Genomic DNA, 16,256 nt, shown 5'->3' with positions numbered 1-16,256 from the left:
GACAATGTTCTCATCATAAAACCATCGGAACGATTCCAAGATACCCGCGTGATCCTAAAAATAATTTAGTGAAATTTGAGAAGAGAAGAGTCAAAACTCTACGTCAGGATGCCTTACCAGAGTGATGAGGAGACTGGGAAGTAAAAAGAATTCCTAACTCTCCAATATATAATTCCTAAAAGACTCAAAACATTTTTCTAGGCACAACTCGGCCGCTAAAAACGATTAAGCAATGGGGCTCCTAAGGTCGGGGAAGGCTCTGATTACCAACTTGTAACACCCTCGATGCGACTATATCTCCCACGTGTCGAGGCATGACTTAGAGGCATAATCGCATTGAAGGCATATGTCGCAAGTTAGGCAATCTTCACAACATCCCATGTAATATAAATCATAAAGGGGAGATAACATAGTTGGCTTACACTTGCCACGTCAATCAAGTACATAAATAACATTACATCATCCAAACACTCATGGCCCGACTATGGCGCCAAAATAAAAGATAACCCAACATGCGACACGGTCCCAATCACCCCCAACAGGGCACCACTACTGATCAACTAGAACGAAACGACATAAAGGACAAGATATTCATCGAGCTCCTCCTGAGCTTGGTTGCGTCACCTGGAATGGCATCATCGGCACCTGCAAGCTGGTTTTGGAAGTAACTGTGAGCCACGGGGACTCAGCAATCTCGCACCCTCGCGATCAAGACTATTTACGCTTATGAGTAAGGTAAAAGTATGAGGTGGAGCTGTAGCAAGCGACTAGCATATATGGTGGCTAACATACGCAAATGAGAGCGAGAAGAGAAGGAAAAGCACATTCGATAAAAGTATAATCAAGAAGTGATCCTAAAACAACCTACGTCAAGCATAACTCCAACAACCGTGTTCACTTCCCGGACTCCGCCGAAAAGAGACAATCACGGTTACACACGCAGTTGACTCATTTTAATTAAGTTAAGGTTCAAGTTATCTACAACCGGACGTTAACAAATTCCCATCTGCCCATAACCGCGGGCACGACTTTCGAAAGTTCAATCCCTGTAGGGGTGTCCCAACTTAGCCCATGACAAGCTCTCATGGTCAACGAAGGAATAGACCTCCTCCCGAGACATTCTGATTAGACTCGGTATCCCGGTACAACAAGACATTTCGACAGGGTAAAACTAAACCAGCAACACCGCACGAATGTGCCGACAAATCCCGATAGGAGCTGCACATATCTCTTTCTCAGGGCACACTCAGATGAGACTAGCTACGAGTAAAACCAACCCTCAAGTTTCCCCGAGGTGGCCCCGTAGGCAGCTCAGTTCGGACCAACACTCAGAGGAGCACTGGCCCAGGGGGGTTAGAATAAAGATGACCCTTGAGTCTGCAGAACCCAAGGGAAGGTGGTAGGTTGTTAGTGCAAATGGTAAAACCAATGTTGGGCATTGCTGGAAGAGCTTTACTTAAGGCGAACTGTCAAGGGGTTCCCATAATAGCCCAACCGCGTAAGGAACGCAAAATCCGGGAACATAACACCGATATGACGGAAACTAGGGCGGCAAGAGTCGAACAAAACACCAGGCATAAGGCTGAGCCTTCCACCCTTTACCAAGTATATAGATGCATTAATTAAATAAGATATATTGTGATATCCCAACAAGTAAACATGTTCCAACAAGGAACAACATCTCCATGTTCCAACAAGGAACAAACTTCAATCTTCACCTGCAACTAACAATGCTATAAGAGGGGCTGAGCAAAGCGGTAACATAGCCAATCAACGGTTTGCTAGGACAAGGTGGGTTAGAGGCTTGGTTCAACAATATAGGAGGCATGAAAAGCAAGTGGTAGGTATCGCAGCATAGGCATAGCAAAAGAGCGAACATCTAGCAAAGCAAAGATAGTAGTGATTTCGAGGGTATGATCATCTTGCCTGAAATCCCGCAAGGAAGAAGAATGAGTCCATGAAGAAGACAAACGGAACATAGACGAACGGGTCCTCACAAGCGCGACGTTACCGGAACCAACCCGAAGAAGCAAACACCGGAAAGAAGCACACAACATAGTAAACAACCAACACAAGAACATGGTATGATATGCGGGATGCGGTATGCGATGCATATGCATGATTTGACAAGGAATGATTTAACCTGGAATCAACATGGAAATCCAATTATGCCACTGGAAAGGTGAGATGAAATCGCTTGAAAACGATATAAAGATCGCGGAATCGGAGTTACGGTTTGGAAATGGCAAGCGATTCAAATATGACACCGGTCTGCGATTTACAGCAAGTAGCCATCTAAATGCAATGAGATGAACATGCTACAACACTCAAACATGGCATCAAAATACATGTTAGGGATGCATACAAGATGCTTAACAAAAGTCTAGCACTGAGCTACGGCTAAATCATCCATTAACAGGTTCAAACAAGCATGGCAAAAATGCATATGGTAAACAGATTTCAAACTTTGTGAAATTAACACTTGTCTGGAATTTCAGATCAGATAGCACTCTTCGGAGCAACAAAACTACATGCTACAGGACCTGAACATGGCAAAGTAAAGCATGGAATGGAGCTACTCAAAGAGCTTAACACAAGTCCCTTAGTGACCTTGAGCCAAAAGGGATCATAAAAAACAATTGCAAGCATGTGAACATGGCAAAAACATCGTCAGTTTTCAGACTTAGTGAAAACTGGCACATGCTGAAACATAACTCAAGTAGGCATGTTTACGAGCTCGATGCACTCACTACGGTGCAAGTCATGGCAATATAAGCATACACCCAACAAGAACACACAAAATGCAAGCTATACATGGCAAGAACAATAACATAGCATGCACGGATCAACTACAACATCATCGGCAAAATTGCAAACAAGTTGACAATCTGCCCAGATTCAAAAAGTAGCAAAAGTAGAGCTCGATTGACTCAAGCTAGGGTGCTCCATAATTTCAAACAAAGACATGGATGGATAGAGCACTACAATATTAACAAAACATCCTTACTGATCATCCTCAAAAGAGGCACGGATCACTAGGAAACAACATGAACATATGGCATCATGAGATAAACAGATCAAGGACTTAGTGGAAATGCTAAGTCCCTGAAATCAAAATTACCAAGTGCCTCACTTGGCAAGCTCGTGCTAGTCACCACACACATCACAAAAATATATGGGTTGCACCTCTGGAAAGATGAAAAAACCCTTAACAAAACATATGTAGAGCATCAGGGCATATCATGCACACAATAATCATGGCAAAAATGACAAAAAGCTAAATGGAGTAGCAGATCTGACAATTATCTCAAGTAGCACTCTTCTAACAGCATTTCGGGCATCAAGATGAACTCAAATGAAAATGATGCAATGGAATGAAATGATGTTCTCTCTGAGACGAACATTTTGATATGCTATATGCATGAATCGGAGCTATGGATGCAAAGTTACGGCATGACGAACATAGGCATATGAATCTGGCAATTTCGGGGACTTAGAGGAATTTACCCCGCAGAAAAAGTCAACGGCGGACGAGGTGGAGCGGGACGGAGCGGTCCAGGCGTGGGCGTGGTGTTTGGATGAACGCGCGGGTGGATCTGATCCATCTTCTCCTTCGGATCCGGCCGGACCGAACTCCGGCGAAGAGGGCGGCGAGCTCCGACGATGGCGGGCTCCGGCGAGGCGAGACCGAGGCGACGGTCGGACGGCGTTCACCGGCGAGGCAGGAGGCGGCGCGAGGACGGCGGCGGGGCTGGCGAAGGGCGGCGGCGCGCGGCCGGTGGCGGAGAAGCGGCGGCGGCCAGCGGTGCAGTCGGGCGGCGGGAGGCGCGCCAGCGATGGCGCCCGGGGTGGCGAAGGGCTCGGCCGCTAGCGGGAGGTGGCGCAGGTCCGGTGTGGAGGCGGTGGGCCGAAGCAGGCGGACGACGGCGGCGGTGCGGGCTCGCGCGGGCCCGATCTGGGTCCCGCGGGCCGGCGGCGGGGCCGAGGAGAGAGAGGGAGGCGCGGGCGACACATGGCGGCGGCGGATTCGTCGAAGGCGGCAGTTGGACATGTCCGGGCGGTGCGAGATTTGTCCGACTTTGCGGAGAGGAGCGAATCTAGGGTTCATCCGCGAATTTCGGGAGGGTTGCACATATATATAGGTAGAGGGAGCTAGGAGAGTCCAAATGAGGTGCGGTTTTCGGCCACGCGATCGTGATCGAACGCTCTAGATGATGGAAGAGGTTTAGGTGGGTTTTGGGCCAAATTGGAGGGATGTTGGGCTGCAACACACATGAGGCCTTTTCAGTCCCTCGGTTAACCGTTGGAGTATCAAACGAAGTCCAAATGGTACGAAACTTGACAGGCGGTCTACCGGTAGTAAACCAAGGCCGCATGGAAAGTCTCGGTCCAATCCGGAAATGCTTAATCCCCACACATGAAAGAAAGGTAGAAAAGACCACCGGAGGAGAACGGAACGCCGGAATGCAAAACGGACAACGGGGAAAATGCTCGGATGCATGAGACGAACACGTATGCAAATGAAATGCACATGATGACATGATATGCAATGCATGACACGCAAGCAATGACAACACAACAACAGCGAATAACTAGATGACACCTGGCACATCGGTCACGGGGCGTTACAAAGGGATAGATTGTGTGGGCCCCCTAATTGTCGGTAAAGGATAGTATATATACCTTGGGGAGCCCACAGATATGTGTCACGTCTATAAGCCGCACAAGGGAGACATGCTCGAGAAGTACACCCTACCCCCTATACCCCGCATGCAACCTAAAAAAGGTTTATATAATCGCCATGACAGGTCAAGTCAATCCTTCTTTAATTTTTAGAGCAAAAAATAACCCATAAAAACATAGTAGGTTTACATAATTGCCATGACAAGTCAAGTCAATCATTCTTTAATTTTTTAGAACAAAAAAATAACCCATAAAAACATAGTCTACAAATTAGCAAAACAAGGACCCCACCAGGTCACCCATCCTTGGACTACTCCAGCCCGAGCATGCTTAACTTCTGCGTTCTATTCGACTAGGCTAGCGGATGGGAAGCCGCCCCTTGCTGATAGGAATTTCCTCCTTGCCATTAAGGCATTTAACGCTGATCACCCTATGGGACCTACTCCCTCCTATCGCACACATTTGTGCTTTTAGAAACTGTGTGTGATATTTATATGCCCAGTGTGGGAGTCCTGGATTAGGGGGTATCCGGACAGCCGGATTATATCCTTTGGCCGGACTGTTGGACTATGAAGATACAAGATTGAAGACTTCGTCCCGTGTCCGGATGGGACTCTCCTTGCCGTGGAAGGCAAGCTTGGCAGTACGGATATGTAGACTCCTTCCTTGTAACCGACTCTGTGTAACCCTAGCCCCCTCTATGCACTAGACTATTACCGCATTCTCTATTCTTTTATATATATATATGTGTGTGTGTTCATTCATGACATTCAGCACCCGTACACTCTGGTACGGCCAATACGCCAGGGGCTTAAGCGTACCCCATAATACGGCGTGAGAAGTCCGAACACTTTCGACAGTGCGGCACCCCGAACTTATAGCATTATATGCATCAGCTCCGAATCATGTCTTGGGTCAATACTTGGGTTTTCCCGGCTCTCATGTTTTGGTACCTTACGTTCCGCTATATCGGCTAAGGTAGCACTGGGAGAACTACTGTGATTGTGCCCCGGTTCATCTGGGCAAGCACCTCAGTAGAGAAAGCTAAAACTGACTGTCATGATAAGGCGAGAGTTGGTCGCTGTTCGAGAGGTCTCGAGTCCCTAAAGACTTATGCTGCTTAGGGCGAGGAGTCGGCTTTGTCCGGCTTAGGCGTGTATAGCGCCCCGAATTCGGCCTTCCGAATACTAGGGGCTTCGCCAAAATTTAAAATTGTAGACTTCTATGGCTATGTGAGAGTGATAAAGCATTATAGTATGATTGCCTTGTTCATTGCGCTGAGCACCTCCCTCGAAGGACCCAACAATGGGGAAAAGAGTGCTCAGATTTATCCCGAACACCCCAGCACTCGTGGCATGGGGGCAGAAGCCGACGACTGGCCATCTCTCAGATTTGATAAACAGCCGCACAGAAGGTAATATTTTAAATTCAAACAAGCATTGCATAGCGCACATGGACACGTTTTCATAATACAGGATCACACGAGCAAGTTCATTCAAAAATTACATCCTTCGCACACTTGTCCGCCACAAGACGGGCACCCTTCAGGACACCCTCATAATACATTTCAGGGTGGCGATGCTCGTTGCCCTTCGGTGGCCCCTCCTTCACCAGCTTCTCGGCGTCCATCTTGGCCCAGTGCACCTTCACACGAGCAAAAGCCCGGTGTGCACCTTCGATACAGACGGACCGCTTTATGACTTCCAGCCGTGGGCAGGCATCCACAAGCCGCCTCACTAGGCCGAAGTAGCTGTTGGGAAGGGAGTCGCCAGGCCACATCTGGACTATAAGGCCCCTCATGGCCTGTTCGGCTGCCTTGTGCAGCTCGACCAGTTGCTTTAGTTGGTCGCTCACAGGCATCGGGTGTTCGGTCCTAGTATACTGAGACCAGAACAACTTCTCCGTTGATCTTCCCTCCTTGGCCTGGTAGTACTTTGCGGCATCTGACACGCTGCGGGGCAAATCTACGAATGCTCCTAGAGAGCTCCAGACTCGAGTAAGTAACAAGTAATTTACTTCCACATGCTTGCTTTGCATAATGAATGCCTTACCCACCGCTATCTTCCTCATCGCCTCAATTTCCTAGAGGGCCTTTTGGGCTTTAGCCTTGGCACGCTTTGTGCTCTCGAGGGCCGAGGCAAGCTCGGACTCTCGCGTCTTCGAGTCAAGCTCCAAAGTCTCGTGCTTCTTCACGACAGCTTGGAGCTCTTGCTGCACCTCGCCCACCCGTGCCTCCTGTTTCTCCCGCTCGGTGTGCTCCTTGGCCGCTTTGTTTTCGGCCTCGGACAGCGCTTGCTTCAGGGTCGCCACTTCGGTCGTGGCCCCTGGTACATCCATGATGATCCTATCATTTTGCAACCACATCTTTTTATATATATATAGACAAGGTATCACTTACCTTTGTTCTCCTCGAGCTGCCTCTTGGCAAGGCTGAGCTCTTTCTCGGACCGCTCGAGGTTCTGCTTCAGTGCGGCAGAGGTCAGCAGCGAAGCCTGCATATGCATACAGACATACTTATATTAGACTCCTGCAGATATTATTTGATCCTCTATTCGGCTTTTCTTTGTGAACACCAAACAGAGCATCAGGGGCTACTGTCTATGCGGTAATATTTTCCTATATTTTAAATATTTACCTCAAAGCCTATTAGAAGGCTGGCACAGGCTTTAGTCAGTCCGCTCTTGGCGGACTGAACCTTCTTGATCACCGCACTCATAATAGTGCAGTGCTCTTCGTCGATGGAAGCGCCGGGAAGCGCTCCCAGCAGGTTGTCCGGTGCCTCTGGATGGACAGAGGTCACTGGCACGGGCGGCTTGCCCCTCTTGGAAGGGGGCCGCCCGCCGGAGTCAGGAACCATTGGAGGTTCCGGCGGGGTGTTCGGCTGAGGGCCGAACCTGGAGCCCTTGGGAGTCTTGCTCCCTTTGCGCCTGGAGTCTGGAAGGTCTCCTTGAGGCGCCTCCAGGGCTACCTCCCCTCGGCTCGGTGCCCCTTGAGAAAATACCTCGACATTGTCCGTAGGGCGAGGAGAGGAGGCGGTTGGAAGTGACTCGCTATTCATATCCGACGAGTCCAAGGAACCGTCCGACGAGGATACGTTGATGCAGGCTCGGGGCGGACTGCATGATCATATTCGACGTTAGGAGAAGCAGTGCAATAAAAGTATGCTATGAGTTACTCTGGTATCCGAATACTTACGACTTCGCTAGGGGCTTGGCCCTGAGTAACCACTCGTCTTCGCTGTTGGCGGCGGTGGTGGAACAGTCCGGAAGGAGAGTCCTTCCCTTCTTGGACCCTCTGGCCTCCCCGGTTGGGGCAGCCTTCCTTTTCCTCTCTCCCCCGACTAGAGGGGGAGAACCGTCATCTTCCTTCTCCTCGTTTTCATGGGAGGAGTGCGTCTCGGAGTTATCGGACGATGAGTCCGATACCACCTGGCGTTGGGAACTCTTTCGGGTTCCCGTGGCCTTCTTCTTGATCCTCTTCTCCGGCACCTCATAAGGAGTCGGAGTCCGCATCTCCGTCAGGAGAGCGTCTGCAGGGTCTTCGGGCAAAGGGGCCGGACAGTTAATCTGCTCCGATGTCTCCACCCAGTCCTATCAAAGGCATGGGAGCTCAGACCCCACATATGGTTAAACTATGGAAAATAAATACCCTACGAGATGTACAAAACTTACCGGATTCGCAGGGCGCGTCGCGCTTAGTCTGCGGTCCTTGGTAAGGGGAGGAGGGACCTCGGCGCCCTTGAACAACACCTTCCAGACGTCCTTATGCGTCGTGTCGAAGAGCTCGCGTAGAGTCTGGTGTTGGGCCGGGTCGAACTCCCATAAGTTGAAAGCCCGTTGTTGACACGGGAGGATCCAGCGGAAGAGCATGACCTGGACTATGTTGACAAGCTTGAGTTTCTTGCCTATCATTTTCCGGATACACTTCTGGAGTCCGTCCAGCTCCACCGATGAGCCCCAGGACAGGCCCTTCTCCTTCCAGGAAGTGAGCCATGTGGGGATTCCAGATCGAAACTCGGGGGCCGCTACCCAGTGGGTGTCGCGCGGCTCGGTGATGTAGAACCACCCCGATGGCCATCCCTTTATGGTCTCCACGTAGGAGCCCTCGAGCCATGTAACGTTGGGCATTTTTCCCACCATGGCTCCGCCTCATTCCGCTTGTTGGCCGCCTACTACCTTCGGTTTGACATTGAAAGTCTTTAGCCACGGGCTGAAGTGGGGCCTGATGCGGAGGAAAGCCTCGCACACGACGATGAACGCCGAGATGTTGAGGATGAAATTCGGAGCTAGATCATGGAAGTCCAGCCCATAATAGAACATAAGGCCGCGGACGAATGGATGGAGGGGAAACCCCAGTCCACGGACGAAGTGGGTGAGGAAAACCACCCTTTCGTAAGGTTCTGAGGTAGGGACGATCTGCCCTGCGGCTGGCAGCCGGTGCGCAATATCTGCGGCTAAGTATCCGGCCCCGCGCAGTTTTTTGATGTCTCCCTCCGTAACGGAGGAGGCCATCCACTTGCCTCCCGCTCCGGACATGTTTGGAGAGGGTTGAGGAGAAGGATGTGGACTTGGGCGTTGGAGCTCGAGTGCGCGAGTATGGATGAGCAAGGAGGAAGAAGGCATGGGTAGAAAAAGGTGAACCCTTATCCCTTTATAAGGGCGGACGAAACTATGCGCCCCCACTAGCCTGGTAAAACTCGCTTATCCCCCAAGCGCCGAAATTGATGGCGCGGTTGGGTTATCCACCTCTGTATTGATGGGAATCCCGTAATAAGGGGACACGATCTCTGCCTCGACAAGACGTGCCAAGGAAACCGCCTCGCGAAACACGCTGAGGTTGGTTGTGAAAAATGATTTGAATGGTGACCTGGCTGTGGTGTGATGTCACACTGTGGAATGCGTCGGCAGATTAGATTTGTGGAAATATTATTCTCTCTACGGTTGTATGTGGAACTTGTTTTGCAGAGTCGGACACGATCCTTGTGTTCAAAATCTTCTATGAAGTATATGGACAAGGAACCCGCCTTGCAATGTAGAAGACAATCTGCGGGCCGGACTCATCATCATTGAAGCCTGGTTCAGGGGCTACTGTGGGAGTCCTGGATTAGGGGGTATCCGGACAGCCGGATTATATCCTTTGGCCGGACTATTGGACTATGAAGATACAAGATTGAAGACTTCGTCCCGTGTCCAGATGGGACTCTCCTTGCCGTGGAAGGCAAACTTGGCAGTACGGATATGTAGACTCCTTCCTTGTAACCGACTCTGTGTAACCCTAGCCCCCTTCGGTGTCTATATAAATCGAAGGGTTTAGTCCGTAGGACCAACAACAATCATACCATAGGCTAGCTTCTAGGGTTTAGCCTCTTCGGTCTCGTGGTAGATCAACTCTTGTACTACTCATATTATCAAGGACAATCAAGCAGGATGTAGGGTATTAACTCCATCAAGAGGGCCCGAACCTGGGTAAAACATCGTGTCCCCTGTCTCCTGTTACCATCCGCCTAGACGCACAGTTCAGGACCCCCTACCCGAGATCCGCCGGTTTTGACACCGACAGCCGTTGTGTCGCTGCTGGCCTTCAATGAGCACTGACACTGGTAGCAGGAAAACGATGGGAGAAGAGGCGGGAAACCGATGAGAGGAGTGGCAGGAAATGGTAGCCTGTTTAGGAAACATAGTAGAGAAGGAAGCATGAGCTAGCACGACGCATGCGCACAGTGCTTACCCATGTATTGCATGTGCCATCAAAAGGGCTGAGGGCTGCCCTTCAATCTGGGTGCATCCAACGGTGCACATGTACGATCCGTGGGTTTGGATTCTGGCCAATCAGAACGCATGACTCATATCGCGTGCGCAGGAGGGGGGAGGGGGCATTGGCCATGGTTTGGTAGTTACATGGCTTTCGTGAGTGAACTGTGTGCTATTTGAAAACATTTCGTGAGAAGAATCTCGGTTTTTAAATCCCCGTAAATCCAAAACTCACTCGAAAATCGTGAAACCTGGCATGGTGTCACGACATGGCACATATATGTTGAGGAATTTTTTTGTCCATTTTGGCACAAGTTTTATTACAAGCCTCTTACAAACCGGAGCTTCTCTCAAAGAAGCCTTGTGGTTCCGATAGGGAAACGCGTCCCCCTTGTGGGCGAAATGTAATCACTGACTCTTTTGCCTTGTATTTTATTCTACGGGCAACATGGAACGACAGGATATCCATGCTGAAATTTAAACTTATTCAGGGTTCATTTGGCCTTTTTATACACTAATTGAGTTTCCTAGGCATTTAATGTCCATAATTCAAATCTGAACTTTAAATACATGCTCCAGTTCACCAAAATGGCTAGAAAATATATACATGTGTCCATGGGTGCATGTTTAGGTCCCATGCCAGGATGGGAATGAATTACAACCGTACCTGCATCCTGGCTCGTCCTCAAACATTTGGAATCTCAGTTTTTAAATCCTCGTAAATCCTAAACTCACCAGAAAGTCATCAAAGGTGGCATGGTGTCACGTCATGGCACATATATGTGTTGGTAAAAACATTGTCCAATTTGGTCCAAGCTTTATTACAAACCTCTTACAAACTGGAGCTTCTCTCAAAGAAGCATCATGGTCCCGACAGGGAAATGTGTTCCCCTTCTGGACGAAATGTAATCAGTGCCTCTTTTCGCCTTGTATTTTCTTCCACGGGCAACATGGAACGACATGATATCCGTGCTGAAATTTAAACTTATTCTGGGTTCGTTTGGCCTTTTATAAACTAATTGAGTTTCCTAGGCATTTAATGTCCATAATTCAAATCTGAACTACAAATACATGCTCTAGTTCACCAAAATGGCTAGAAAAATTATACATGTGTCCTTGGGTGCATGTTTAGGTCCCATGCTAGGAATGGTAACGAATTACAACCGTACTGGTGTCCTGGCTCGTCCTCAAACATTTCGACTCTCGGTTTTTAAATCCCCATAAATCCAAAACTCACTAGAAAAGTCATCAAAGGTGGCATGGTGTCACGTCATTTGGGCCAAGCTTTATTACAAACCTCTTACAAACTGGAGCTTGTCACAAGAACCCTCGTGGTTTCAATAGGGAAACGTGTCCCCTTGTGGGCCAAACGATAATCGCTCCCTCTTCTAGCCTTGTATTTTATTCTACATGCAACACGGAACAATGGGAGATTCGCACTGAACTTTGAAATTATGCAGGGTTCGTTTGACCCTTTTATTCATTAATTGAGTTTTCTAGGCATTTAATGTCCATAATTCAAATCCGAACTACAAATACATGCTCGAGTGCACCAAAATGGCTAGAAAAAATGTACATGCGTCCTTGGGGTGCATGTTTAGGTCCCATGGAATGAATGGGAATGAATTCAACTGTCTCGCCATCCTGGCTTGGCCACAAACATTGCGAATCTCGGTTTTTAAATCTCTGTAAATCCAAAACTGACCAAGAAATCATGAAACTTGGCATGGTGTCACTACATGGTACATATAATTGTCCAATTTGGGTGAAGCTATATTACAAGCCTCTTACAAACCAGAGCCTGTCGCAACCCTCGTGGTTTCGGTAGGGAAACATGCCCCTCTTGTGGGCGAAACGATAATCGCTGCCTCTTCTCGCCTTGAACTTTGTTTTCTACAGGCAACATAGAATAACAGGAGTGTCGGGCTGAAATTTGAAACAGTTCAGGGTTCGCTTGGCCATTGTATATATTACTAATTACTAAGTTTTCTATACATTTAATGTAGTCCATAATTCAAATTTGAACTACAAGCACATGCTCCAGTGAAGCAAAATGGGTGGGAAATCGTACATGTGTCATTGGGTGCATGTTTAGGTCTCATTTAAGGAATGGGAATGAATTACAAACTTGTAGTCATCCTGAAACATTTAGAATCTCGGTTTTTAAATCCCAGTAAATCAAAAACTCACCCAAAAAACATGAAACTTGGCATGGTTTCATGACATGGCACATATATGCCATGGTTAAAAAATCGTCCAGTTTGAGAAGAGGCACACACATTAGTAGCCAACGAAGTCCTTTTTTGAAACAAAAAGCTGACACGTTAGTATCGCAAATGGTTGTATTACATTAACTGTGTCGAAATTTAACCATACTCGGTGGCATGCGTGTAGCTGTTTGATTAGACAGGACGAGCGCGAGAAGTCCGCCGTGCAGGCTCGACGGGACGCGTGCGAGCAGTCCGCCGCGCGGGCTCGACAGGATGCATGCATCCTGTCCACCTCGCAGGCTCGACCGGACACGTGCGAGCAGCAAGGCCGCTCATGCTCACCGGGAAGCGAGCTCTTTGACCTCCATGCACTAGTGATACGTCTCCAGCGTATCTAGAATTTTTGATTGTAACATGCTATTATATTATCAACCTTGGATGTTTTATATGCATTTATATGCTATTTTATATGATTTTTGGGACTAACCTATTAACCTAGAGCACAGTGCGAGTTTCTATTTTTTCCTTGTTTTAGAGTATCGCAGAAAAGGAAAATCAAACGGAGTCCAATTGACCTGAAACTTCACGGAACTTATTTTTGGACCAGAAGAAGCCCACAGAGTATCGGAGTTGGACCAGGAGAGTCCCGGGCTGCCCACGAGGGTGGGGGGCACGCCCACCCCCGTGGGCGCGCCCCCCTGCCTCGTGGACAGCCCGGAGGTCCACTGACATACTTTTTCCTCCCATATATACCCATATACCCTAAAAACTTTGGGGAACACAATATATTGGGAGTACCGCCGCTAGAAGCCTCCGTAGCCACCGAAAACCAATCTAGACCCGTTCCGGCACCCTGCCGGAGGGGGGAAATCCCTCTCCGGTGGCCATCTTCATCATCCTGGTGCTCTCCATGACGAGGAGGGAGTAGTTCTCCCTCGAGGCTGAGGGTATGTACCAGTAGCTATGTGTTTGATCTCTCTCTCTCTCTCGTGTTCTTGAGGTGGTACGATCTTGATGTATCACGAGCTTTGCTATTATAGTTGGATCTTATGATGTTTTCTCCCCCCTCTACTCTCTTGTAATGGTTTGAGTTTTCCCTTTGAAGTTATCTTATCAGATTGAGTCTTTAAGGATTTGAGAACACTTGATGTATGTCTTGCGTGGGATACCCGTGGTGACAATGGGGTATTCTATTGATCCACTTGATGTATGTTTTGGTGATCAACTTGCGGGTTCTGCCCATGAACCTATGCATAGGGGTTGGCACACGTTTTCGTCTTGACTCTCCGGTAGAAACTTTGGGGCACTCTTTGAAGTTCTTTGTGTTGGTTGAATAGATGAATCTGAGATCGTGTGATGCATATCGTATAATCATACCCACGGATACTTGAGGTGACATTGGAGTATCTAGGTGACATTAGGGTTTTGGTTGATTTGTGTCTTAAGGTGTTATTATAGTACGAACTCTATGATAGATTGAACGGAAAGAATAGCTTCATGTTATTTTACTACGGACTCTTGAATAGATCGATAAGAAAGGATAACTTTGAGGTGGTTTCGTACCCTACCATAATCTCTTCGTTTGTTCTCCGCTATTAGTGACTTTGGAGTGACTCTTTGTTGCATGTTGAGGGATAGTTATATGATCCAATTATGTTATTATTGTTGAGAGGACTTGCACTAGTGAAAGTATGAACCCTAGGCCTTGTTTCAACGCATTGCAATACCGCGTACGCTCACTTTTATCATTAGTTACCTTGCTGTTTTTATATTTTCAGATTACAAAAACCTTCATCTACCATCCATATACCACTTGTATCACCATCTCTTCGACGAACTAGTGCACCTATACAATTTACCATTGTATTGGGTGTGTTGGGGACACAAGAGACTCTTTGTTATTTGGTTGCAGGGTTGCTTGAGAGAGACCATCTTCATCCTACGCCTCCTACCGATTGATAAACCTTAGGTCATCCACTTGAGGGAAATTTGCTACTGTCCTACAAATCTCTGCACTTGGAGGCCCAACAAGGTCTACAAGAAGAAGGTTGTGTAGTAGACATCAACCAGCCGCCGCCCGCCTCGCTCACAACTTCTCCATTAATGGGTTAATTAAAGCACCTGGGCGGAGGGTGTTTTCTTGTGATCCCATGGCAGCATTTTATTTGTTTGTGTTTTCAACTTGTATTCTGCTCTAATTTAAATTGCCACATAGGGCTAGGGCAACGGATAATATGACCACAAATAAAATGGCAACGGATAATATGACGACAAATTTACAATGGCGCAGATAATAATTGTGTTACATATTCTGGATAATTTAAAATGCCACATGCGGTAAAGCCCGAAGACATGGGGGAAGAGAAGAAGGAAATTGCAGACAATGATCTAGGTTGCTATTGTCTCTACTCATTGATGGATCGCCAGGCGACGACATCCAGCTCCTTCTTTGATTTCTCACGACTTTGCTTGAAAGCAGCGACAGATTCCTCCGCCTCCTGCTCGCGCTTGATCCGGAGCTTCCTCAAGTCACCCATCAGTTCCTCGACGACCGCTGTCGGCTGATAAGCAGTTTTCAGCAAGGTATTCTCTGCAAGCACTGAAATTATCGGTAACAGATAGTTTTGTGATAAGGTAATTTGTAACGGGTAACAAATAGTAAAAGTAAATAAGGTGCAACAAGATGGCCCAATCCTTTTTGTAGCAAAGGACAAGCCTGGACAAACTCTTATATAAAGGAAAGCGCTCCCGAGGACACATGGGAATTGTCGTCAAGCTAGTTTTCATCACGCTCATATGATTCACGTTCGGTACTTTGATAATTTGATATGTGGGTGGACCGGTGCTTGGGTACTGTCCTTCCTTGGACAGGCATACCACTTATGATTAACCCCTATTGCAAGAATCCGCCACTACAACAGAAGTATTAAGGTAAACCTAACCATAGCATGAAACATATGGATCCAAATCAGCCCCTTACGAAGCAACGCATAAACTAGGGTTTAAGCTTCGGTAACTCTAGCAACCCATCATCTACTTATTACTTCCCAATGCCTCCATCTAGGCCCAAACAATGGTGAAGTGTCATGTAGTCGACGTTCACATGACACCACTAGAGGAAAGACAACGTACATCTCATCAAAATATCGAACGAATGCCAAATTCACATGACTACTTATAGCAAGACTTCTCCCATGTCCTCAAGAACAAACGTAACTACTCACAAATAATATTCATGTTCGTAATCAGAGGGGTATTAATATGCATAATGGATCTGAACATATGATCTTCCACCAAGTAAACCAACTAGCATCAACTACAAGGAGTAATCAACACTACTAGCAACCCACAGGTACCAATCTGAGGCTTTGGGGCAAAGATTGGATACAAGAGATGAACTAGGGTTTGAGAGGAGATGGTGCTGGTGAAGATGTTGATGGAGATTGACCCCCTCCCGATGAGAGGATCGATGGTGATGACATCGGTGATGATTTCCCCCTCCCAGAGGGAAGTTTCCCCGGCAGAACAGCTCCGCCGGACCCTAGATTGGTTCCGCCAAGGTTCCACCTCGTGGCGGCGGAGTTTCATCCCGTGAGCTAGCTTATGATTTTTT

This window comes from Triticum urartu, chromosome 4 (assembly GCF_003073215.2).
Source record: "Triticum urartu cultivar G1812 chromosome 4, Tu2.1, whole genome shotgun sequence".
Classification (NCBI taxonomy): Eukaryota; Viridiplantae; Streptophyta; class Magnoliopsida; order Poales; family Poaceae; genus Triticum; species Triticum urartu.
This window is presented reverse-complemented; position numbering follows the sequence as displayed.